At 57.3% G+C, this 24,733-nt stretch overlaps 3 long non-coding RNA genes across 6 annotated transcripts; 1 reads left to right on the plus strand and 2 right to left on the minus strand.

Moving 5' to 3' along the window:
• LOC105105122 (uncharacterized) lies at positions 1-9,662 on the minus strand. 3 transcript variants are annotated; one of them, XR_010383553.1, is made up of 6 exons: positions 9,547-9,662; positions 8,322-8,418; positions 5,285-5,735; positions 4,681-4,804; positions 2,518-2,781; positions 1-2,354 (listed from the first exon to the last, which is right to left on the minus strand). It is a non-coding gene; the product is annotated as an uncharacterized LOC105105122 (long non-coding RNA). The 3 variants fall into 3 exon arrangements; XR_010383552.1 differs by having other exon boundaries at positions 1-2,202; positions 5,285-7,142; XR_010383551.1 differs by having other exon boundaries at positions 5,285-7,142.
• Positions 8,735-24,733, plus strand: LOC116157255 (uncharacterized). 2 transcript variants are annotated; one of them, XR_010383554.1, is made up of 5 exons: positions 8,735-9,215; positions 10,781-11,817; positions 11,910-13,005; positions 13,446-14,243; positions 24,224-24,733. It is a non-coding gene; the product is annotated as an uncharacterized LOC116157255 (long non-coding RNA). The 2 variants fall into 2 exon arrangements; XR_010383555.1 differs by lacking the exon at positions 24,224-24,733 and having other exon boundaries at positions 8,736-9,215; positions 10,781-11,073; positions 11,339-11,817; positions 13,446-13,588.
• Positions 11,692-14,077, minus strand: LOC135322757 (uncharacterized). The gene is made up of 2 exons (XR_010383557.1): positions 13,984-14,077; positions 11,692-13,681 (listed from the first exon to the last, which is right to left on the minus strand). It is a non-coding gene; the product is annotated as an uncharacterized LOC135322757 (long non-coding RNA).

The raw sequence follows: 24,733 nt of genomic DNA on the forward strand, positions 1-24,733 counted from the left end.
TTGTAAAATTTCAATTCTTTTATTTTTTAGGGGGGGCAGGTAATTAGGTTTATTTATTTATGTGTTTAATCTTAGCGGAGGTGCTGGGGATTGAGCCCAGGACTGGCCTGCTGAGCACACACCCTACCGCCGAGCTGTACCCTCCCCTCACATTTCCACCTTTTACGTATGAAGCCTAAGGTAACGGCCGAGTGGCGCTGGCAAATAACAGCGCTCATTGCTTTACCCGCCAGCCCATCCACCCTCACATTCAGCAGCCACGCACGTGGCCCCGCTTTGCCACACGGCCCCTGGGTTTGGGGCGGCATCAGGTGAAGACAGGTGCAGACCTGCGCTCATCAGGTCTGGGGTCCGCTTTGTCAGCAGCCACCTGGTGAAGTACAGCTGCCATGTGAAGGCAGGGCAGGAGCAGCTAAGCATGGCCTTCTCTGCCGCTGTCCTCGTTGGCCTCCGGTCCTCCCGCTAACACGCAGGGCGAGTCCGCATCACACGTTAGCCAGAGCGCCGCAGCCATGGGAGTGCCTGCTCAGCCTTAAAGAGCAGCTTTTTTCTTTCTTCTGATGCCAGCAATGCAACTTCTGGAAAGAACAGCCTGCTTTCCCAGCTCTGAGGGGCCGTGGTGACCCTCCGCGCCTTTGTGCGTGCTCACCTGCGAAGCGAGGTGAAGTACAGCTGTGTCGTTTTGATGTTCTCGCCTTTGTCTCAGAGATGTACCTGACTGTGCCTCTGACACCTAACAGGCAGAACAGTTCTCAGAGCTCCTGAGAATCCGCTTCCTGGGCTATAATCCTCAGTTTGCTGGAATAAAATTCCTTTTATTCTTCTTGACTTGATTGTTAACCATGAACACGGTGAGACCCTGGGTTCGAGTCTCTGAAGGACAGTGACGAGTGCTGTGTCAGCCCAGCCTGGAGGGGGTCCCTGAGGACAGCAACATGGGGGCTGAGCCGACTGCAGCTTAAGTTGGTAAGAAGGAGCGGGAATGAATTTGTGAAGCGCGCACAAGCTAGAATGACTTGGGAAAATGTGGGAATAACATAAATCTTTACAAAAGTGTTTGTTGTAAGTGTGAGCTACCGAGCGTTATCTTGATAAGCACGACTGGTAACTAGGTCCACGGGATGCCTTGTCGCAGGCGTGGAGTAAACAGGCAGCCGCTGGTTCCCACCTTGCGAATGTGCCCAGCAGCTTCAGGCCTGCCGAGGAGACGCGTGCCCGGCGCTCACCTGCCCGGGACAGGCGTGGGAGGCTGCTCTTCCTAAACGCCCTCTTTCCCCTCTTGATTTCTCAGTATCTGGAATTTCTGGGACGACATGTCATCGCTTTTGCTATAACGCTAGAGCAGTTAAGATTTTTTTAAGTGGAGGTATAGTCAGTTTACAATGTTGTGAAGGGTTTTAAAATCTTTATCATACAAAACTTTAAACATATGTAATATTAGGGAAAAGAATGTATCCGTCAGCCAGCTTCAGCAGCCGTCAGCTCACTGTCTTCTTCGCTTGGTGCCCGCCCCGCCCGCCCCGCCCGCCACCGCGCAGGTGACTCCTGGGGAATTTCAGACACGGAGGCGACCTTGCTTCTCCTCTGCTGTCCTTGTCTCTCTCCCTCCCGCCTCCCTTGCCTAACTGCCCGCTTAGACCCCCCGCTGCCATGGGAAATAGAGGCAGCAAAAGTGGGGTCCTCGTCCTGCTCCCGGAGGGGACGCTCTCAGGCTGGTCAACTCTGGGCTTTTCCCGGTGGCCTTTGTCAGACTGAGGACGGTCCCTTCTAGCCCTAGTTCAAGTTTTCCCTTTTTTTAATTGTGAAAAGGAGTTGGGTTTCGTCCAGCGCTTTCTCCAGGTGGGCTGAGAGCACCCTGTGACTTTTGTCTTTTATTCTGTTGAAGTGACGTGTCGCACGGATGGATTTTGGCACGCCGAGCCACTCCCATTCTTGGGAGAAGTGTCCCTTGGCCACAGCGCACACTTCTCTTTGCTGCTCTTTTGTTGGGGGTTTTTGCATTTACATCCACGAAGGACGTAGGTCTGCAGTTTTTTGTTTTTGGCTTTTTCTCCGTGATTGCGGTCTTAGCGGCCGTGGTGTCAGGGTGATGTCGGCCTTGTGGGCGAGTTAGGAAGTGCCTCCCTCCTTCTTGAGAGGAGCTGGTGTTGGTTCTTCCTTCCTGGGAGTTGTGAAGCCACGTCTGAGTCTGGGCGTCTCTTGCTGTCAAAGGTTTAATTGCTGATGAAATCTCTTTGTTAAAAGTCTTCATATTTCCTCTAACTTTTTGAGTCGTTTTCAGTAGTTTCTGTTTCTGCAGGGGTCTGTGCATTTCATCTACTTTGTTGGCAGAAAGGCACCTTGTCTACTAAGTTCTGTGGTTTTGACAAAGTGGAAAGAAGCTGCTGCTTCCTGTTTCCTGAGACCTGCCTCCCCCCGTCCCCCCCCCCCGACAGGGCCGCCCTCTCTGTGCTGGGACGCCACTCAGCGCTGCTCTGGACCCCGGAGGGCACTTCCCAGGGGCTCAGGGGTCCACACCTGCTCAGATGCCGCCGTGGTCACCTAGCAACCGCCTGGAGTCTGGAGCCTGCAGACGTGCTGCGTCCGGGCCTCTGCTCTGCCCGTCCGGCCGCCCTGCAGGCCTGTCCTCAGGGCCGCCGGGCGGCCCTGCGCCCTCCGATGTCTAGCCCACAGACAAGCACGCCACGGGGATTTTCCAGCTGCTGGTGGGCTGGGGGAAACCCTGTCACTCCGTTCTGCTGTAGATGTCGCCTGTGGGCTTGGGGGACCTCAGCTTCCTTCCTGTAAAATGGGGTAAAACGCGAGAACAGGACAGCACAGTGAGCCCCGTGGGTGTCCCTTCACAAGCTCCTCCTCTACTGTGGAAATACTGCCGCTCAAATGGGGAAGAATGGGGTTACTCGCTTACTTTACAAACAGTTAGTGGGAAGGTGTTTGTGAACAAACTGAAAAGGTGCGTAGAGACAAACGAAGGGTGAAATTTAAAAACAGCACTAAAGCCAGGAAAACACAACACGCCGAGCGCCACACGCCCTGCTGGCTCGGGGGCTGCTTTGGGGGGAACCTGGGACCAGGAGCAGGTGGGCGTGCCCGGCTTCGGGGGACATGCAGCAGAGCGCAGACTGTAAAGTCGGAACTATAAATATTTAACTCTGACAAATTGTCCATTTGTTTCTTTAATAATAAAACTAAATCAATTGAATCTGTATTACATGAGCTGGGGATTGTTTTTCCCCAGTAAGTTTTGTTTATATCGACTACCTGACTGGTTATGATAAATTGTTGCAATAGTGTCTTAAGAAACCCAGATCACATTTTAATCTTCATTATGGTGGTATTGATCAAGCCTGGTTTTGAAAGTCCTGTAACCTTAAGCTTCAAAAGGACATCCGTCCAGTGTTACTGCTGCTACGGATGAGTGCCCATGCTGCTTCAGAAAATCATAAAAAATCGCTAAACTCACATCAGCCAAACTCATACACAAAACAATGGGTGATCTTAATTTGAATAAAGGAAGGAAAATGGGCGTTTTTCCTTGGTCGACTTTCTTGAAGTTCTGAGAGCGTCTTCCTGGTCTCAGTGCAGGCTGCCAGGCTCGGCTCTGACGATGTGGACTGAGCTTCTGTGCAGGGTGTTCCTTTTTTCCTTCTTATTTATTTATTTATGTATTTATTTAAATTTTAAGTTTTTAACATGTCTATTGTGGTCTGGTTCCCGTACAGTAAGCTACGTGCATTTCAGATGCACGATTTGATGAACTTTGGTAGATGTCTACACTCGGTGAAACCGCCACCACAGGCAAGGCGGCTCACATTTCTGTCACTCCCCAAGGGGTGCAAATCTCGAGCTTCCAGTTTATCCCTTCCCACTCCGTTCCCCCTGGTAACCATGTTTGTTCTCTATGTCTGTGAGTCTGCTTCTGTTTTGTAGATAAGATATCTTATTTTATCTTATTTTGTAGATAAAAATATAATTCAAAAAGTCACACGCATCCCAATGTTCACAGCAGCACTATTTACATGGAAACAATTCAGATGCCCATCAACAGATGACGGGATAAAGATGTGGTCTATAGATACAATGGAATACTACTCAGTCATGAAAAAGAATAAAATCATGCCATTTACAACAAGATGAAGGCACCTGGAGATCACCATGCTAAGTGAAGTCAACCAGAAAGAGAAAGAAAAATACCGTATGAGATCGCTCATATGTGGAATCTAAAAAGGACACAAATGACCTGATTTATTTATCAACGGAGGGACTGGGGATGGAACCCAGGACCTCGTCGTGCTAAGCACACACTCCACCACTGAGCTGTGCCCTCCCCCACTGCTATGTACCATATTCTCTTTTTAAAAAGAAATCACTAAAGGCACCAAACAGAGACCAAAGGAGGACATTGCGTAGCTCACAGCGGCCGCCCTCTGCCTGGCTGATTGCGTCTCTGGGGGACGTTTGACAAGACTTGGAGACAGATTCGCTCCTCATGACGGGGGGAGGGGGTAGCCGCCGGTGTCCGGGGGGCAGAGACCAGGGAGGCTGCCACACGCCTGCCGGGCACAGAGCAGCCCCGGGAGTTGTTCAGTGAGAAGTGTCAGGAGCCTTGGGGCTGAGCAGCCTGGCTTGCAGGGATGTCCTGGGTAAGGACCGACTGGCTGTCCTAAAGGGAGTTCTCACCTGAAGCCTGCCCATTGCAGAGGTCAGGCAGCAGCCTTGAAGGTCAGGGTCACATCACTGAGATTTGTGGACACGGATGGCTCTTATCACTTGCGAGTCGTCATGGTTCAGTCTAGAATTATGTCTAGAATTTTAAGAAAACCAACAGGGTTTAATTTTTTTCTTTTTAAAGATGGCTCCCATCAGTCCATCCCCCAGAAGCGGGGGTGCCTCCCGGGAGTGCTCTGAGACCCTGTGGGCTGTCTCGGTTGTCGCCATGACTGGGGTGGGTTGACGATGCTGCCTGTCCTCGAGGCACCTTGCACGTCACCCTGGACGCCCACCCTGCGAAGGGCCTCTTCCTAACCGTCTGAGTCTAGACCTGACTCACGCCACACGTGGAAGCGAGTGTCTGTGTGCGGCTTCCACACGCACAGTGCACGCTTGCTTTGACCTCGTCCTGTGCCTCTGTTTTACCATTTCCTCCACTTCTTCAACAGTATCACTTCCTAACTTAGTTTTTAAAAATCAAGGCAAATACATTAACGTGAGTGAGCCTCTGGCGGCTTCATCACGTTTTCCCCTGTGACCTTGCCTGAGAACTGGCATTATTGGGGTGCAGCACCTCGCTATCCGTTGCTCTCGGTTTCTCCTTTGTGCTTCTCCGAGCAGGAGTGTGGGTGCCGCGTAGATTTATCCATGTTCATGTCATGTGTGGACGGCCTTTCATCTCGAGAGAGGAAAGGTGTCGGTTGGAGAAGCCCCACATCTGCCTTCTCCTGCTGGCCTCTGCAGACCCCCGGGGAGGCCAGCACGGGCAGGGGGTCCGGGAGGGGCGAGGGGCACGGGGAGAAAGGCAGACACAGCGGGTGATGAGACACGACTCGCCGTTTTTTCTCTTACCCCTGTCACGTGTGTGTGGTCACTTTTAGACAAAATACCAGGTAAATACAATGACACGTTCTCTCTCATTTCCAAGTATAAAATGGGTTATCTCAAATCGGTGAGAAGGGGTTCAGCTCAAGTGGTGGGGTGTGTGCTTAGCATCACGAGGTCCTGGGTTTGATTCTCGGTACCTCCATCAAAAAAATAATAAACAAATAAACCTGCTTACCTCCCCTCCCCACAAAAGAGAAAAGCTTTCCAAACCGGTGAAGCCAGTGGGTCCCAACGTCTCCGTCTTCGTGCCACGGGCTCGGGGAGCACACACGCACACACACACGGCACAACACGGATGGTGTCGTCATGTCCCCTTCCCTCTTCTCCCCCTCCGCACTCTCTCTTTCTTGGCTCTGAGTATCAAATTTCCACTTTATTTCCTGCAACCATCTCCAAGCAACTTCCATCAAGCTTCCTGAAGATAAACCATTAACTGAGGGAGAAGAGAGCCTGAAAGCTGATTTCTTTTAACTCTGTTCTTTCAAATAAAAGTTAAAAAAAAAACCTAAAAAATTAGACACACTGGCATTTGCAGATGTAACTTCTTAAGTTGCTCACCAGAGCTGTAAATTATTTAATGTGTGAAATTAAACCTTCACACGGAAGCCCGGAGCTCTGATCCATCAACAGGGAAGCTTTGTCAGTGTCTGGGCCCCACTAATGCACATCCCAGTGCACTTACGGCTAAAAATACCCCAAGACAGACAGACGCGGTGTGAGGCCAGCCCTTCGCAGGCTCGTGCAGTGAGTCTTGGGGAGGGGTGATGACTGCCAGCTCCCTGCCCCATCCCAGCCGTCGAGGGACCAGGACAGGCTGGCAGGGTGTGGAGGAGGGAGCTGCAGCTGGTGGACTCGGTCCAGGGCCCCTGGTGGGACGTGAGGGACCCGGGTCAGAGCCCTGGACACCCCTGGTTTAGCAGGGGGTCATCCCTAGGAAGCCCCTCGGTCCAGGGCAGGTGGGATGTTGGTCCCTCTAGGCCTCCACCAGCAACACCCCCTTTGGACTCTTCGGAACCGGATGCCTGTGACCTGCCCTCCTCCTCCTCCACGGTGGTGTCGCCAACACAGGTCTTCCCTCCCTTCCTGGAGGACATGTGGGCACCTCTGAGGGCCTGGGGCTCAGTCCGGGGTGCTGGAGTGGGTGCGAGGACTGGGGGCGGTGGGGGGGGCCAAGACCAGCGAGGACAGAGAGGGAAGGCCCACATGGAGACGCAGTGCTCTCCTGTCTGAAAATCCCCTGGTCCCTGTCACCAAGCTCCCCACCCCTCCGAGATGGAGGGGCTGCGGGACCCGAGGCCTGGGGGGGTCTGCCATGGTCAAACGGAATCTCTATGGTCCTCACCCAACGCCGCCCCAAACCTCACGGTCTCTCTCCAGCTGAGCCAGGAGGGGCCTCAGGGCGGCGCCTCTCAGTCAGTGGAAACACACTTGCTGTCCTTCGCGGGGGCCCCACAGCTGCAGGGCCCGGAGGGGTCCCTGCTCCCTGCGTGCCCCCGGCTCAGCACTGAACAGCGGACCCTCCCAGCCTTTGTCTCTTCTCGGGGCTGAGAGGAGAGAAACAGAAAGTATAACTCTCTGCATAATTTCAGCTCCAAAAACAAAAGCCGTCTACTGTTCCCCGGATGAATCCACAAACACAGCGATTCACAGACAGCGCTGCCCAGGACAGCGCTTTGCCGGGGAACAAAGAAGCCCTTCCCCCCCAACGCTGATGCTTGCGTCAGTTTGAAGATAATTTACTATTACTACTGTAAGGATTCCTCTGATTTCAGGAAAGTGATTAAATAAATCTGTCACTTTTTTCTGGGAGCTGAAACGGTACAGGGATGTTACCCTGCACATTCAAGGTCAAACTGTGCGAGCAACCGAGCATGCCCGCGTCTGCACGGCGCTTCGGTTCCTTCATCGAAGTTTTTTCTCATTCAGTCCTTCGGTGTGAGTGATCTCAAACGGCCCGGCCAGCCGGGGCCGAGAAGGCCCTCCCCACGCAGCCCCAGGAGGAGGAGGCCATTGGGGGGGGAACAGGACCGGCCCACCGGCGTGTGAGGAGGGGTCCGGGAGAAACCCCTTCTGCACCGGCCGGGCTAGACCGATGGCGGCTGCTCAGGGCGGGTCTGAAAGCTCTGCGCCCCCTCCTCCTTTGCCAAACTGACTTTGGCAGGACGACTCGCAGTCTTGAGGTTTCCCCGTCAGCACCAGCACAAGAATATTGCTTATTGTCGGGAGCGTCGAAGGAGACAGATGAGAAAACAGGTGACATGCACGAGGGGCTTGACCGTGGCATCTGAGCAAAGAATCTCGCTCAGCGCACAGAGGAGGGCAGTACATCCCTGTCAGCCACTCGGATCCCGCACGTCGGGACCGCTTCACGCCTCAGCTGCCAGCGATCCACCAAGAACGCTCCGGCAGCGAGAAGCGGGGAACGTGGGCCCGACGGCCGCGTCCTGCTCCCAGCCCTCCTGTCACCGACTGGCTGTCCCAGCTTCTGAACTTTTCCCCACGGTCACACCTGGTCACTACCTACAAAACGCCCGGCTGCGTGCCCCTCTCCAGTCACGAAGAAGTCTCCTCCTCCTGGTGAGCCGGAGGCGACGCTGCCGTGCGGCGCGCATTCTTGCGCTGACCGGCTCAGTGCGCGCCCGCACACGTGCCACGCAGACGGGCCGACCTGGCCGGGCCCTGCGGGCGCCTCGGCCACCCCTCTCCCGAGCAGGGCCGCTTACCTTTAGGCCTTTGGGCTCTGCCTTCCCTTCCTCTTATAGAAAAAGCGCACCTTTCCCTGAGATCGCACCAGTCGTTAAAGAGCAGGAGGGCAGGAGGCTATAAAAGCAATTTATCCTGTCAGGTAAAAGGAAAGGTGCCACGAGAAAAGAACTCGTTTGTATCTAAGATGTGGGACCAGGCAGAGGCACTGGCTGCGGGAAGGATGGTCCCGGGCCGTGGGGGCTGCGTCGCGCTCGCCCCTGTTGTGGTGAAACGTCAGCGAACCGCTCAGTGCCTCCGCTCCCCGGTCCCCTCCGGCTGTGCACACCACTGTCGCCTTGCTGGTCCGGGGGCGGCCCGAGGTGCACGAGGGCCTAGTACGCCCCCCAGAGGTCCTGGTCCCTCTCAGAGACCCTGCCGCAGAGCAGCCAAGTCCTTCCTCTCCTGGGGGCCGCAAAGCCACATCAAGCGGCAGTGGGGCGGGGGCTCCCCCTCCCCTCCACCTGCACTTCCTGCCCCCCCCCAGGGACTCCGCCCTCGTGTGGCCCGGGGCAAGACAGAGGCCTGGGAGATAAGTAGGACTGAGGGGACCTCCTTCCGGAGAGCCTACCAGGGCGGAGGCGCTGAGTTTGCAGTCAGGCCCCTGTCTGCCCCGGGCTCTCCTGCTGCTGAGGGTGTGAAGAGAAGGCCGCCCCGCCCCTCACTTTACAGAGGCCCCGGGGACCTGCAGCAGCGGGGTAGCAGGTGGCGGAGACAGGCGGGGGATCCCAGACCCTCTGGTGCCCCGAGCCCCCCAGGGATGCTCTGCCCGGGGGGCGGGCTGTGCCTCCTTCTTTCCGAGTGGCCCAGAGAACAGCATGTGTGCGGCTGAATGTCCTGAATCTGAGACGAGAGGAGGCGAAGAGCTCGAGAAGGTGGGTGATTCTTTGTGCCCAGACAGGAGACCCTCAGAGGGGTGGATCCTGGCGGCCTCAGGGAGGACCTCACAGGTTTGGACGCCCGCTTGTGTGGGGAGGAGCTAGGGCCCCCTCCTCCTCCCGCCGCACATCTGGTCGGGCAGCCCAGGTCGGTCTCTGGCCTCCATAGGTGTCACACGAGGTGGGTGGGTCAGACCCGCGGACAGCCGGCCCGCCGGCCCCCCCACGCGGGGGAGCCAGTGGGCGAGCTGGGACCCCCCCCCCCGACACGCGTCCCCCCAGGAAACAGCTCCATCCTCCCCCGGAGCCACTACCCCCACAGCCTCACCTTGCAAACGGGGCTGAGGAGCAGGGCCCTGGAGGCCTGGCTGTCAGGGGGGAGGTCGGAGAGTCTTTATTGACGACTTCCTCTTAATTGAAGTGTCGCTCACGTAAGTGTTGCGCTGGGTTCCGGCTGCAGCCCAGCGGTTCCGTTTGCGCATGGATGTTCCTTTTCACACTCCCTTCACTATAGGTTATTACAATCATTACAGGATTTCTTCTCAGTGTAGGTTATGTGACTGTAGTTCCCTGTGTTTAAATACTTTTTCATTATAAGACACGCTCAGCTGTTTTACAACGAAATAACATGGAAGCGCATAAGATGGAAATCTAAAGCTCTTCCCACAAACCCCCATCCGGCCCCCCAGGCCCCGGGTGTGCGTGCACACGCGTGTGTCTGTGACACCCTGGGACATGCCTTTCCACCCAGGGAAGCACCTTAGACAGTCTTCTGCCAGCCGCGAAGCTCGCCCTCCCTCCTCCCTAAACAGCCGAATTGAGTTTTATTCTGTAGCTGCACCTTGTCTGTGTCTCCAGTCTCCTAGTGACTGTGACCCTGGAGGACAACCATAGACCAGTGGCCCGTCTGTGCCCTCCCCTCGCCCGCAGCCCGCAGCTGCCCGCGGGCACAGCCAGCTCGCTGGGGGCCCGGCTGCTCCGGACGCAGGTGTCACCAGAACTCTGTTAGCTGGCCGTGTGGCGCCTCCGTCTCCCTCATCGCGGGCTAACTGTGGGGGAGGTACTGGCTTAATATGCTTGTCAGTAGCCGGTGTAGAAGCAAAAACACCGCAAGTTTCACTTTATCACACCCCAACCTCTTGGACGAAAGAATTCCAGGGCTGAGAACGAAACACGTCAGGTCCCCACGAACAGAGGCGTTCTTGCTCTGTACCTGAAGTGCCGCCCCCGGGACGCGTGTCGACTCGGCCCCGTCCAAACCACAGGACACTTTATCACAGCTCCCCCCACCCCCGCCAAGTCCGCTTCTCTCTGAAAGATGGGCTGGGCTTTTGTTGTTGGATTGTAAGGGCTCTTTATATACACTCCAGATGCAACTTTCTCATCAGGTGCGTGATTTGCAAACGTTTTCTCCCATTCTATGGGCTTTCTGCTATTTCTTAGCAGAATCCCTTTCAATACAAAGCTTTTCATTTTGCTGAAGTGCAGTTTATCTATTTTTCATTGACTGCGTAAGCTTTTGGTCTCATAGCGGAGAAACCATGACCTAACTTTATCTTTAGGTCATGAAAGGTCGGAGGGCGGGATGACGTCTGTCTGGTCCACTCCCCCCAAACTTGGCAGCACCCAGCACTTGGCAGGGTCTCCAGCGATGTTCGTAGAGTGAACACGGGGCTGCGGATCCGCGTGCCGGGCTCGTCCCTGGCCCAGAACCTCACCCTGACACCCTCGCTTGCTACTCGGCGTCTGGGACGGGAGAGACTCGACTACTGGGCGCCTCCCTCACGTGTGCACCACTGCGCTGTTCGCAAAGGTGACGTTTGGTAGCAACTGCCATCCTCCCAGGAGGCCAGTGGTAAGTTAAGAGGTTAGACTGGTTGACCCCTGACCCAGAGGGGGCAGCACAGGTGGGCCTGAGCCAGAGGGACCCCGGAACATCTTATCAGGTGGAACTAGTGACCGCACCCCTACTTGACCCACTTCACCTAGAACAATTGCAGCTGCGTTTGGTTCAACATTAAAGAATTTGAATTAAGCTGAATTTAATTAAAAATCTTTGTTTGACACCTACAGACCTCCCTCCTCTTGACCCGGGTTGCCTCTTTTTCTCTTCCTTCCAGGAGGGGAGCGCTTCCCGGGCCAGCCCTGCGCACCTGCTGGAGAGAGGCGGGGGCAGACCTCCCCCGGCCCCCCACGGCACACGGGCGCGCCGCCTGTCACCCTCCTTTCCCTCTGATGTTCATCGTCACCTCCCCCCTCAGTTCTGGTCCCCGCGCTCTCCCCCTGGGGGGCCAGGGACTGCTGCTCCCACGAGGGTGGCTCAGACCTGCCGGCGGCAGCTGCCGGCGATGTTGGCCTGTTGGCACGAGGGTCTCTTGGCCGAGCTTGTCCTTGAAGCCCCGATTCCCTGCAGACTGGAGACAGCCTTGCTCCCAGGGGCTCCCAATCCTCTTTGTCCAGAGTGAACAGAAGGGCTTCAGTTTCTTTGCACCTTACCAGATGGCTGCCCGGAGTAACTGGTGCCAGGCAGGGGCCAAGGACAGGGACGTTTCGTACGCAGCAAACCAATGCCATTCAGCGAAGTTCTACACAAATGACGGTGCGTTTTCTTGTATCTTCCAAGGGACCGAGGGGAGGACTTGCCCTTGGTCAGTTTTTCTAAGTGCTTATAATATTTTGTTCTCACTGTAGGTCTCACGTGCTCGGCTAATCTGGAGGTCTCCCTTCCCTACATTTACTTTCCCATTTTCTGAGTCAGACTTGACAAGCTTCTTGGATAAGGCGTGGTACATTATGCATCAGAGCTGGTTGGAGGAAGGAAATTTAAGTTAGCCACTGTCCTGAGAAATTCTACTTACAGTACAAAGTTTGTGGTCTAAGTGGTGATGAGGTCTGTTCACGAATAAACCATGACCATGAAGGGCATTTTGCAGTGGTTTTATGTTCTTTTCGCTTTTCCGAGCCTCCTTTCCAGCACAGCTGCACGTTCCCTGCGCACGGCGCGCGGCCCGGGATCGCAGAGGGAGGGCATACAGTCAGTGAGCTTGCTCAAGAATAAATTTCAAAGGCTCGTCTTAAAACTGGAGCTCATTTGAGGTTCTGAATGGCCAAACGCCGACGTTGTCCTCAGTGCTCTCCAGACCTCATCTACGTGGCAAGCGTTAAAATCGGGATCGGCCAAAGAGCTCTGTGGCAGGTTACGCGGGGCCCGGAAAGGTCCCATGCATCTCAGGGCCCTGAAGCCTCGGGCCTCACGGTGGAGGAGCCCAGGGTTTGTAACAGGACGGGCAGTGCTGTGGTCAGCCGCCTCCCAGGTCTCAGATCTGGTGCACAGCACTGCCTCTTGCTGAGTTTCCACTTTTCTTGCAGTAAAATGGGGGGTGAACACACCACGTCTCCTTCAAAGGGCATCTGCTCCTCCCTCGTGGCTGTAAGGCCCGTGTGGCCGCTCCGCGGTGCCCCGCCTGCTTCTCAAAGGTTCTTTGGGGAGTTACTGTCATTACCTGCACGTTCCACCTTGAATCGTTCTTTGCATTTCAAAGCTTTTGAGGAAACGTCTTCTAATTTATTTGCCTGGCGTGAGGCTCTGTCTTCACGTGGAAGACTGTGTTATCGCCTGCCTGGTCTTCTCCACCGCTCAGCACTGCCCCGGCCGCCTTGGGCAGCTTCCACCCCCAAACCAGTAAGAAGACGACCACAAAAGGGCAGGAGGTCGAGGAGTGATGGTGGACTCAGAGGAGACGGGAAAAGGCGCTGACGTGGAGAAGAGACGGCAGCAGGGCTTCCGGTAAGACTGTCTGGGACGAGCAAAGGGAGGGGGGGCTCGGGAAGGGAAGTGCGAGCCCCTGCTGCGGAGAGGCGGTGTCAAGGCCCGCTTCAGGGCGAGAAATTCGCCCCTTTGACCTCCAGTGACAATGCTGCTCGTCGCTGAGCTGGGTGTCGGGTCTGCCGGCGGGGCCGGGACGAGCAGAGGGCTGGGGACCGCCTCAGGGTAGGGACAGGAGAGACCTGGCAGCTCTGGGGAAGGGGGGCACAGTCCCACCACTGTTTCCGGCTGCCGAGAGGCTGGAGGAGGGGAGCCAGGGGTGTACGGTCCCTTCCAGGAGGAAGTGAGTATTTCCAGGAGGGAGGGCATGAGCTTGGCACGCGTGAGGTCCTGGGTTCAGTCACAGCACCTCCATTAAATAAATAAGCAAGTAACCCTAATGGCCGCCCCTTCTTTCCCAGACCCGGACAGGCTGCGGGCGAGGCGCCCTTGTCCACGTGGACGCCTCGCACTTGCGACGCAGCGTGGGAGTCCCAGCAAGACTGACGACAAGCGAGACTGGGTCAGTCTTCCCGTGCGAAGTGGGGGGGACTGGCTGGGCCCGTCCCCAAGGCGAGTGATGGGGCCACCGGGGGCTCGTCCCCATCGTGCTCCTCAGCGTCACACGGTGCCGGCCCCGCCGATGCTGGAAGAGTGTCTGTGGAACAGATGGATGAGCAAATGAGTCAAAGTGTGAAATGTGGCCTCAGGGCCCCACGTTCACTGTGTTCTGTCTTCCACTCGCTTAAACCCCGAAGTTCCAGGGAAAATACATCCTGAGACTCAAAAATGAGACACTCAGATCTGCCTCAAGGGCGAGGCCTGGCGGTCCTGCCCCCGTGTGGTCCCGCCCCCACACGCTCGTCTCCCTTCCCCGCACCGCTGGGTGGACCGAAGGGTCTGCCATCAGCGTGAGGCCAGTACCGCCAGCCCCCCTGCCCCGCTCCGGGGCCCCAGAACCTTTGCTAGAAGCTCTGGATCCCCGTGGGATCCGAGCTGGGTGTCGGCTCCTGTCCCCTCGGGGGGGGCTGGCCTGGGCTGGCACGTGTCCTCCTCCTGGAATGAGGAAGTCCACGTCTCACTGTGCTTGTTGAGAAAAACAAAACACAAAAACACCGACCAGATCCAGAGCACTTCCTGTTGGCAAATCCTTTGAGCAAGATCATATTCATGTACTTAGCTGTGAAAGCTGTAACTTGAAGAGGCCGGTTAAGAATTAGGTAAGAGCCCAGGAAACAGGGACTCTCCCCGCCCGCTCAGCTCTGAGGACTAGCAGGGTCACGCACCTGCGGTGGGTCTGAGCCTGGACGCTCAGCAGGATGCTCTGAGGCACCCTGCCCTGGGCCTCCCTGCAAAGAGGCGGAAGCAGATAGGAGACCGGTATTTCTGGTTTTTCCCTCTCGTGGGGCTACATAAACAGTCCGTGAGGACCCAGTATTAGGACGGAAGTGACCTCGGAGGTGAGCCCGCTCACTTCTAACCGTGTTCAAAGCACTCATCAGGTGGAAGCAAGGCCACAGTCAGCCACGTCTCGGGTCCCCAGGCCCTCCCACAGGGTCAGCCACGTCTCAGGTCCCCAGGAACCTCCCAGGTGTCTGTTCAGCTCTGCCAAGGCTCTTATGAGTTGTGACCTTGGAGCTGAGCGCAGGCGCTGTCGGCTGGGCACGAAGGGCCCTGTCCTCCTGTGCTCACCTTACACTGTGCAGCCCCAGGGGGGCCCTGAGCTGCAGCCCCTCGCCCAGCATTTTGTCTACGAAGCTGAGAACAAACAGAAAGACATTCAGACCCTGAGATGAGCAAACGAATTATTAAGCAGCTTAGCGCAATCAATACAAAAGCGCTGCTGGGTCTCCGTGTAGGTATTTCTGGAGTTTGCTTCAATATTTGCTTCTGCCGCACACGGTAGGTCGTTAGAAAACGCGTGGCCTGGGCTTCCACGGGCCCGGCCTGCCTGCGCGGCCGCCCCGTGGGAGGTCTGGGGCTCCGGATGCTGTGAGGGAAGGGGCAGGGGACAGTCTCACTGCTCTGGTCTGCTCTGCCTTTTTAAACCCCAGGTGGGGCCACTTCATGCACCAGTTCTCAACCTGGCGGATTGTCAAGGGCATGGCGTGAGGTGGCCCATGTTTCTCGCTGTCAGCAGGTAAACAATGAGGGTAAAAGGGGAGAAAAACTCGTGTTTTTGGTGTAATTGAGGATGGGGAGGTAGGACCCTGCCCCGGGTGTGTGACTGGACTTGGCTGCATTTTTTACTTGGCCTAGAAAAACAAAACAAAAACTGCACACAGTAACTGTCAGCCTTTTGAGAGTTATTGAGCTGTCTGCTGACTGTTTGGATGAGCTCCCTCCTCTCAGCCGAGTGTCCCCTCGGCGGGAGGTCTGTCTGAGCGTCCCCTGGAAGAGGTCTTGAGATCCCTCGTGTGGACGTGGCGGTCGGGACACCGTTGCTTAGAAGAGGGGCGTGGAAGCAGCTCCCCTGCACATCCCCGTGAGCTGCAGGGCCGCCGAGGGCCCCCGAAGACCGCCCCCTTCACCCGCTTCCCCGGCTGCCCCTTCCCCGGCTGAGTTTTCTCCTCCTGAGCTGAGCGTGATCCTGCTCTCAGAAGAGGCAATGGCTCCCAGCCGGGAACGCCCCTGGGAACGGCTTCCGGGGCTGCCCACCGGGCAGGGCCAGTGGGGTGGCTCGCGCAGCGGGAACCCGCTCTGCCGCAGTCTGGGGCCAGCGTCCAGAAGCGAGGTGTCGGCAGGGCCTGGCTCCCCTCAAGAGCTCTGGGGGGGGGGGTCCTTCCTCATCTCTCTGGGTCTGACTGCCCGCCGGCCTCGGCCTGGAGACTCGTCACTCTGATCTTGGCCTCTGTCTTCATGTGGTCTTCCCAGTGTCTGTGTCCAAATTCCCTTTTCTTATAAGGACACCAGCTGTATTGGGCTGGGACCGGCACCAGGCCAGGGAGACCTCGTCTCAACCTGATTATGTCTGCAAAGACCCTGGTTCCAAATAAGCCCACATTCACAGGCTCCTGTTGGACGTGACTCTGGGGGACACCATCATCCCTGGGCACTAGTCACAGTCCTCCAAGCTGACCGCCAGGAATTCCTGCAGCAGGATGTGTGGTCGGGGCCGTGACACTGCTGAGGGAGGGGCAGGACCTCTGTAGGGGGTGACCCGGGGCCTAGGGTCTGGGAGACAACGACAGAGTGGCAGGAGCTCAGAGAAGAGACGGAGTCCACGTCATTTCTGTCCTGTCAGTGCTTTCAAACCACCGCACACCACCCCCCATCCCGGATCTCAACCCCGCGCACCACGCTGACTGGGCTGGAGGCCGGGGAGGAGGGTCCACGCCGCTGTCCTAGAGTAGGTAGACCAGAGCTGCCACCGGGCGGCCCGGCCCAGCCTGTGCGGCCGCCCTGTGCTCACAGCCAGGCCCTCCAGGCTGCACAGCTGAAATCGGACCGCCTTCTACCAATTTTAAATTAGATTTCTTCCCTTTAAGTGAAGAACCTGTTTCTAGTTCAGTTTCGTGTAAGACTTGAGTGAACTAACGAAAGGAAGATTCCAACTTTCAGTAAAGAGCATAGTAACATCCAAGTAATTTAGTCGAGATTTTCTGTGTCTGGTTCTTAAACAGAACACGTTACAGAGGTGTTAAGATACTTCTGACAAAGTCCACTGAATTTCAAGAGCCTGTTTTCTTGGCCCGGATTCTCAGCAAACGCCCAGGCTTCCACAGGTGTTCTGCGGGCAGGCGTGGGAGTGGGCACCGCGGGCCGGGGTCTGAGGACAGGGCCTGGTGCCAGCAGCACTGCTGGGTGGCCGCGCTCGGGCCCCTCCGGACAGGCTCCTCTGCTGGCTGTCTCTTGGTCTTGTATCCATGTGCAAGACGACGTTCGTTCGTACGGCTCTGGTCTTTCTGGGGACAAGTTGCTTTGGAACAGGGGTGTGAGTCTTGCAGCGTCCCGATTTCTCATGGTGAAAGCTAACGCGTATTCAGTGCTTCCATGTGCCAGTCCCACTGATGTAGGTACGTGAACATTTCCGTGCAGCTTGTGCTGGGGGGGCCACAAACAGGCACGTCTGCAGACGAGGGACAGGCGGAGACTGACTCAGCCAAGACCACACAGCCGCGGCGGGCAGGGCTGCGCGAGGGAGGGAGTGTGACGTCCTCATCGGGGACGTTGGATCTGAGATACATCCGTAACTGGGCGGCGGGAGGCGGGGGGCTGGGCAGAAGGACAGATGTCCGTCAGGGGCTGCCTACATAGAGTCTAGGCGGGGGGTGTATGGGTGTCCCCAGAACAGTTCATTCAATTTGCTGATTTAAATGTTTCATAACAAACCGTTGGGGAAATATTTGAAAGTGGCAGAACCGAGCTTCAGGCCAAGGTCTACGGTCGGGGTTCTCGGCCTCTGTGTGCCACTGCCTCCCAGGCAGAAGGGGTCAGACCCCAGACGCCTGAGGGACTTGACCGAATCCTTGAGGCAGAAGCATCAGAGAACAGGATGGAAGCTGAGAAGTGAGCTGATCACCCCTCTGCAGGGGCGAGGCCTGGGGAGGCCCGGGGAAGGGTGAGGACTGCGTCCCGGCCCCCGGTGCTGGGGCTGGGTGCACCCCCGCCCCCGTCCTCACAGGGGCACCTGCCCTCCCGCTGACAGCCTGCATCTGACTGCTGCACGTCCCCTCCTGACGCCTTGCTCGCAGTCGCCCTCCCCGGGTCCCGGGTTGGAAGGCCGTCCTTCACCCCCAGTCCAGCCCGCCAGGCTTATCGAGCTGCACAGGAAATTTCTCCCCATGCGTTTAAACGTCTTCTGGTTTCACTTCTATTTTTAATCCCTTGGAGTCACTTCTCTCCGGTGAGGTCAGGTGCTTCACAGACATTATGTACTGAATCTTCCCAGGCTGGTGGGGGTGGGGGTTGGTGACCAGAGGCCACAGGTAGGAACAACGACCTCCAGGAGCTTAGATGACTCTCGGGTGCTCCTGGCAGACGAGGATGCAGGGAGCCCGGCACCACACCTGCAGGAGACCTGTGCCTCCGGGTCCCTCCTCCGGGGCCAGGGAAGCGGCGTCTGTGTCTGGTCCCGGGGTGATGCCAAAGGGCAGAGCTGCGGCATTTCAGCGTGAGGGGGGTGCTCTGGATACCGTCACTGTCGTCTGCCCTGCCCCGACAGGGAGACTGGAAAAGTGGGGGCCGGTTCGAGGTTATGAAACCCACCGACAGTGACTCCTCCGGCCAGACCCTAGGCTGCCTGGGCCTTGGAACTCCACTTTCTGGTGGTTCATAGTTTACCGCCTACAGGTAATATTAAGCCACACGTGAATGCCTTGCTCAGGGATCAGGCAAGCCTTTCTCAGCCCGGGGCAATTCTGTCTTTCAGGAAGACTCACGTGGAACGTGCCCCTCGAGCGTGGAGACTTAGACAAGTCTGTGAATGTGCACCCCTCTCCGGGTGTGTGAGCGCAGGCACGTGCGCTCCGGGGGAGGGAGGGGCTGGGTGGCAGGACAGCCCCCTCCCAGGAGAGGCATCCACGCGCCCAGCACAGCCAGCAGGGCTGCGCCGGTGCGTTCCGGCCGTGCTCAGAGCCGCCGCCAGGATGCTCGACGTCTCAGCCTGAGCTCCTGGGACCCGGGCGCCTGTGTTCTCATGCGACCTCCAGGGCCGGCGGGCACGCCTCTGGAACCAGGAACCGCGGCTCTGTGCTGTTCCTGGGCCCCCTTGGCCCCTCTGGGACCTCAGGGGGCCACCCCCCGAGCGGGGGCTTTCCTAGGAGTTCCAGTAATGCTGCGTGGGACTCTCCCGGGATGCCTCGCAAAGCTCAGGGAGGCCCAGACGGCGAGCCTAAGGGCTGCCCTTGGTCTCTGCGGCATAGGATGTTGCTGCTGTAGGTGTCCGTGTGAGAGAAGTCCTGCCAGGGTATCGGTTCTCAGTTCCTTTAAACCAGCTCTCTGTGATGCTTTCTCATGTCATCTTCTGGGTATCACCTCAGTCAGGAAGGTGTTTTTGGTCAAGCTTTACCCCATTAGTTATTATCACCCACCTCTCTATTAGCTGAATCAGCGTATCATCCATCCCCATCTGCCCGCACTCACGTGTGCAGAGCGCATTGATCGCGATTGCCGGCTCACAGCACACTTCCGTCGTCGGCCAGTGGGCGGTGGACGAGCTACTAGTTAGCTGTTTTTGATAATGCAGCTGCCACCTGCAAACCCACCACCCCAAGCAAAAGCCAGGACCACAGCCAGCCTTGGACCGTGTGCCCCTCACCTCCGGCCGGCAGCCCCTGCCTCGCCCCACCCCGTGTGGTGGCCGTCCGAGACACCGTGTTCCTTGCTCCCCTGCTTTCGTTTCCCGCGGCTTTGCCTCCACGTGAGTCCTAAAAAGTGTGCGTGTCGGCGTGGTCGTCTGCAGCTTCACGAAAGTGTGCTGGGCCCCCTGCCGCGCTCCTAGATCTCCTTTTCCACTGACTGACTTGCTGTTTCACCATGTGGCTCTGTTTTGCCGTAGATCGTCGGTTCTGACCGCCGTTGTGTGAACAGCGTCCGGGTCCGGGAAGTGCCTGCATGGTGCCCGACCCGAGGGCTCTCACGTTAACCTTCAGTTTCACAGATCGGGAGGGGGACGGGGCAGGGCAGGGGGAGGAGGTGAGGGGCCCGCGTTCGGGCCACGCACTTCGTTAGTCCTTTGACGGACCGGCCCAGCGGGCAGCCTGACATAAGCATGACCGTGGGGGAAGCAGCTGGCCCAGGAGGGGCCGTGCACACAGTGGGCACACGGCAGAGAGGGTCCCTGAGCCCGCGGAATGTGAGCCTTTTACAGTTTGCAGTGAGTGTGCCTGCCCTCCGCCCTGGGCCCCGCCATCGCTATCCTGCAAGGCCGTCAGCTACCGGACATTCTGGAAAAGACAGTGGGGACCAGGGCAGGCACATCTGCTTGCAGGACACACGGACACGCGAGAGACAACAGGGAAATCACGGTCTCACACTTTAAGGTCCTGTTGCCAATGGAATAGAAACATCTCTAAGAAAGTAAACATACTAACTCTCATAAGACTCATTTACATAGCTTAAAGGAAATGAATCTGTCTGCCCTTCGCCACTTTTGGAGGTAAATGAGCTAAGCTTGAAAACAGGGAACAGAGACGGTTCCGAGCTGTGGGACGTGGAGAGGAGAGGTTGCTGGTGGGGGATGGGCGGGGCTACACTCAGTTTTTCCTGTTGGGAAGTTTTATCCTGAAGCCACCAAGGCCGTGTGCCTGACGGGATGTGTGTCACCCACCTATGTGGCCACAGTGTCAAGGACAATTAACTGATCTGACTGCGTTTTTATGCTGAGCTGATTCAGCGCAAAGTGAGGACAGACAACGGGGAGAGCGGTTCCAGGAAGGAGCGCACTTTGCTGCTGCCGGCGGGGGCACCACCTGCGCCGACCTGGAGCTAAGAAGACCCTTTTGGGACCCTCCCCTTTCCCTGTAGAAACTTCCCATCTCCTCAACAGTGCACTTAACTTCTGGGGCAGCTGAAGAGGGGGACGCACCGGAACAGCTCCGAGGAAGAGTCTGAATGTTTACGTCCCAGGCACAGGGGGTTCTCAGGTTGGCTCTGTCTAGGACTCCCTGGGGAGCGCGCACGTAGCCCAAGCCGGGCTGCGGCCAGACAGGTGCAGTGGAATCCCCAGGTGGGACCGAGCGTCCACACCCTCCCACGGTGTCCAGCCCGTTCCCCTGTGCTGTCAAAGTCGAGAAGCTCTGTCTCGGACCTCGCACAGGCTGGGGCAGAACAGGGTTCACTGAGTCCAACTCATGCTTCTACAACTGCAGGACAAAGATTCGGAACAGCTCTTTTCACCTGGGTTCCCCCGAGGCTCCTGGGGCAGCTGGTGGGAAATTCCAGTGCTGGGGCCGCAGCCCCTGAGGCCAACCCAGAAGACCTGGCGTGGAGTCCCTGCCGTGTTTGCTTGGAAGGGTCCCCAGGGAAGATCGACAGGCCCAGGGGAGGGAATTAAGACCCTGACTCTTGTTTGCTGCCTGCTCAGTGTTGGCCTGGAGGTCATCACAGGGGTGCAGGAAGGTCAGGGGAGTGGGCCGCCCGCTCCTCACCTGCTCCTCCAGGGAAAGCTGGCCGAGCGGTTGCCTCTCTTCATTGCTCTGGAGTGAGACGTTCGAGAGCCTCTCCGGGACCCACCCGGCCCCCACAGGGCGGTGTCTGCTGCTGTCTGATTAGCGGCAGAGGCTGCCGATGGCAGAGGTGGCTGATGAATCGGGGAGTGTGAGCTTTATAAGGAAACTGGGATTTAGCCAGCCCTCCAGACGCTGGTCCATGGGGCCTTAAGGGTCCTCGGTCTGGGGTGGGAGGGGGAGGCTGGGGTCTCGGCGGCATTGCCCCCTCCTCTCCCGAGACGTCCCTTCTGGCCCTGGGCTTTCTGGCGGCATCACCCTGTTGCTAGGCGACGGACCCTGCTGCGCAGGCGCAGGAGCAGTGTTTAATCACTTCGGCTGTTCCCCTCGGCCCTTTCCCGCACGTCCACCATCTCCTTAGAAGGCACTGTGTCTCCCTGGAGCTGGTGGTGCTGGCTGAGAGAAGCACCCTCAGGCTGAGCTCGGAGGAAGGATTGCATCACGGTTCCCACCTCTTGTGAGGCTGCCCGAAGCATCCTGAGCTCCCCAGCAGGGGCAGCAGGCTCCTGAGACGGGGCCTGAGGAGTGGAGGGCCCCCGTGGGCCCCTGTCCCCCAAGGTCCCAGACCACTTGCCGCTGGCATCCTGGTGCCAGGGGAGCGAACTGGGGGCCACGAGCAGACTCTGAGACCTCAGCAAGCCACAGGGACAGTGTGACAGTCGTGTGCTGGCCTGTTACATAGCGATGACGTGACGGCTTTGCCCCTGTGCGCACCTGGACTGATCAGCACCTCGTGAGGGGCAGATGGTGGGCAGCAGTGGGTGGGCCAGGCCCCTGGGGGTCAACACCTGGCTCTCCCTTAACTCGCTGGACGTCTCCGTGTTTCTGGTTTCCTCACCTGTAACCCGAGACTTAGTTCCTGCAATGACCATTGTCATGAGAACCTTGGAATGGGCCCTGCACATGCTCAGCATGTGTTCCTTCCCCCACAGCCCGGAAGTGGACTGGTCTATCTGCTCTCTGGTCCCTTGGCTGGACCCCCCGTAGGGAGGCCGGACCCCTAGCAGGAGGATGGGAAGAGCGTGGTGGTCTGCGGGCGCCCGTCTCCAAGTTGGACGACCCGGGATGCACTCCCCTCATTTGGGGGTTTTCTGTTCACTGCAGCTGAGGGCGTCCTGGCCGGGACAGCTGCTGCGTCTCTGCACCCACTTCGTCTTAAAATAGAAAGGAAAACCCAGTTCTGCTAATTCTGGGTTCTCAACTTAGTTAATTTGCATAACTAATTGAGAAACTGTGAGCGCTGGCTTGACGGAGACAGCAGAGGGTGTGGGCTGGAGACGGAGGCCCGGCTGGTGAGTGAGCCTCAGAGGAAGCCACGTGAAAGGGTGGCAACTTAAACGCTAAATTAAGGAAAACACAAGATCAGATTTTTGAAAGAGATGTTGATTTTTTTTTCCCACCAGAAAAAAAGTAAGGACACAGTATATTCAGAATTTGCCAAATTCAGTGTATATTTGAGTATATTTGATTTTTTTCCATAGGAAAAACGTGCGGACAGAGGGCAGTTTGGGATCTTCTGGGAGTGAATACTCAGTATGAGCTCGATCAGCTCTCGTCGCAAACCTGTGGGTCAAACATTGTTTTGTTTAAAAAAAAACTCACTCGCTCTGTTACTGTAACCGCAATGCTTCCAGGGCTTTTTTTCCCTTTGGGGATTCCCAGATCCGGAAATACCTGATTGAGCCCAAGTTCAGGCAGCCTGACCGCGCTTACGCTCCACCTGGAAAGAGGTTTCGGAGACTCATCGGCGCACGGCAGCTCCGCCTGGCCTTTCCCGGACACCCGGGGCGCCGTCTTCATCTCTCGTGTCTTGGTCGGTGACCGCCCGACGCAGAGCCCGCAGGACAGTGATGCAGGGCCGTCCGGCTGGCCTTCCTCTCTCTCTGGACCCTTGGCCGTCCGGGATGGCGTCGTCAGTGCCGACTTCTCAGGCCTGGGGTGGGGCTTGGGGCCCCTGAAGTCCTCCTCCGCTTCCTCCCAGGGCGGAAAAGTCCTGGCTGCGTCCCTTCTGCCTGCAGGCGTTTGCAGCTGCTTGTGGACCAGAAAGAACTTACTCAGGGAAGAGTTGGGGAGACCAGGGGAGGGTTGTTAATGAGAGGGAGAGAGACCACATCCTCATGACTTTTATTACAAGACGTTTGTGATAAAATGTAATAAATTGTGAAAAATTGTGAGCCCCAGCACAGAAAGCCAAGCCCTGCCACAGGCACTGGCAGCGGGGTGAGGGTTTCCCGCAGGCGCCAAGCACGGGGCTGGGACGCCAGCCTCAGACCCATCCCGCTTGGTCATTGTTGGGGGCTTTTAGGGGAAGAACAAAGAGACTGGGGCTGATCACCTCTCCTGTCACAGTTTCTCAGTCGCAGTTTCGGGAGTCAGGACGTCCCAGTGTTGCGAGTCTCAGGCCAGGTGGTCCACGGCTCGGGGTCTGTGAGCTCTTCTTGCCCCAGGGAGACAACCTGAGTTTGTGCGTAAATACGATGCCTGTGATGGCAATCTTAGTGCCTGGACGATGCTATCTGTTCTGACAGCAGCAGTTTTCGTCATCTGACTCCTGCTGATCTGTGCTCCGTGAGCGCAGGATTGAGGTCAGAGGGGACAAGAAAGGGGACGGATCTGGATGAAGGTGAACTGTATGCTATCTTACTGTGCCTAATTTATAAATTAAGCTTCACCGTTGGAATGTGTGCAGAGGAGAAAACATAGTATAAACAGGGTTTTGGGCATCCAAGGGGAGTCTTGGAAGTGCCCCCCGCACCCCGTGGCTGAGGGGGGGTGACTGTACACTCGTATCTGGGGTCAGAAGCGCCGGTGGTGAAGCGGCGGCCACGGGGACACACGGGAGGCACTCCCTGACCCTCAGTCCCCAGCACAGTGGCCTCCGGCTGGATCCCCACGGACAGTCTTCTGTGCAAGCGCCCTCTGTCGTCTTCACTTGTCTCCTCTGCCCGTGGGCAGTCTCGTTTGTTGTTTTTCGGGGTTAAGGTTTTTCCTTGTGTGACTGATGTTTGCTTCTTCTGGGTCGTATGTTGCAGGACTCCTGGCATCCTCTGGCCCCGCAAGTCCCTCCAGTCCCCGAAAGCCAAGCTGCCAGCCTTCCCCACGGCCGCCCCCACGGACACCTGGCCCCCAGGGAGCTCCCCATCTGCAGCCCTGAGCCCGTCCTCAGACTCGGAGCTTCCCACCCCTCTCAGAACTGTTGCTAAGCCCAGAACCACATCATAAACCACTCAGAGAGCGGCCAAGGGGGTGTTCACTGAGCACCCCCCCGTCCGGCACCGTGCGACGCACGACCTAAAGACCGATCGACCTGTCGACCGACGTCTGGGAAGGGACTCACTCCTGTCTGTGGCTTAACCTCCCCTGACGCTCAGAGGGCATCCACCCAGTTCCCCCGGGCCAGGGGGACCAGGGCTCCTGAGTCACTGCCCGGGACGCTCCCCCTCGCCCCTGCCTCTGGCTGTTCTGGTCAGGGGACAACTGGTTTGGGGGCCTGGTCTTTCTTCAGAAGGGCTTCCTTCTGTGAGGTGGCCTGTTGGCTGTCC

This window comes from Camelus dromedarius, chromosome 13 (assembly GCF_036321535.1).
Source record: "Camelus dromedarius isolate mCamDro1 chromosome 13, mCamDro1.pat, whole genome shotgun sequence".
Taxonomy (NCBI): Eukaryota; Metazoa; Chordata; class Mammalia; order Artiodactyla; family Camelidae; genus Camelus; species Camelus dromedarius.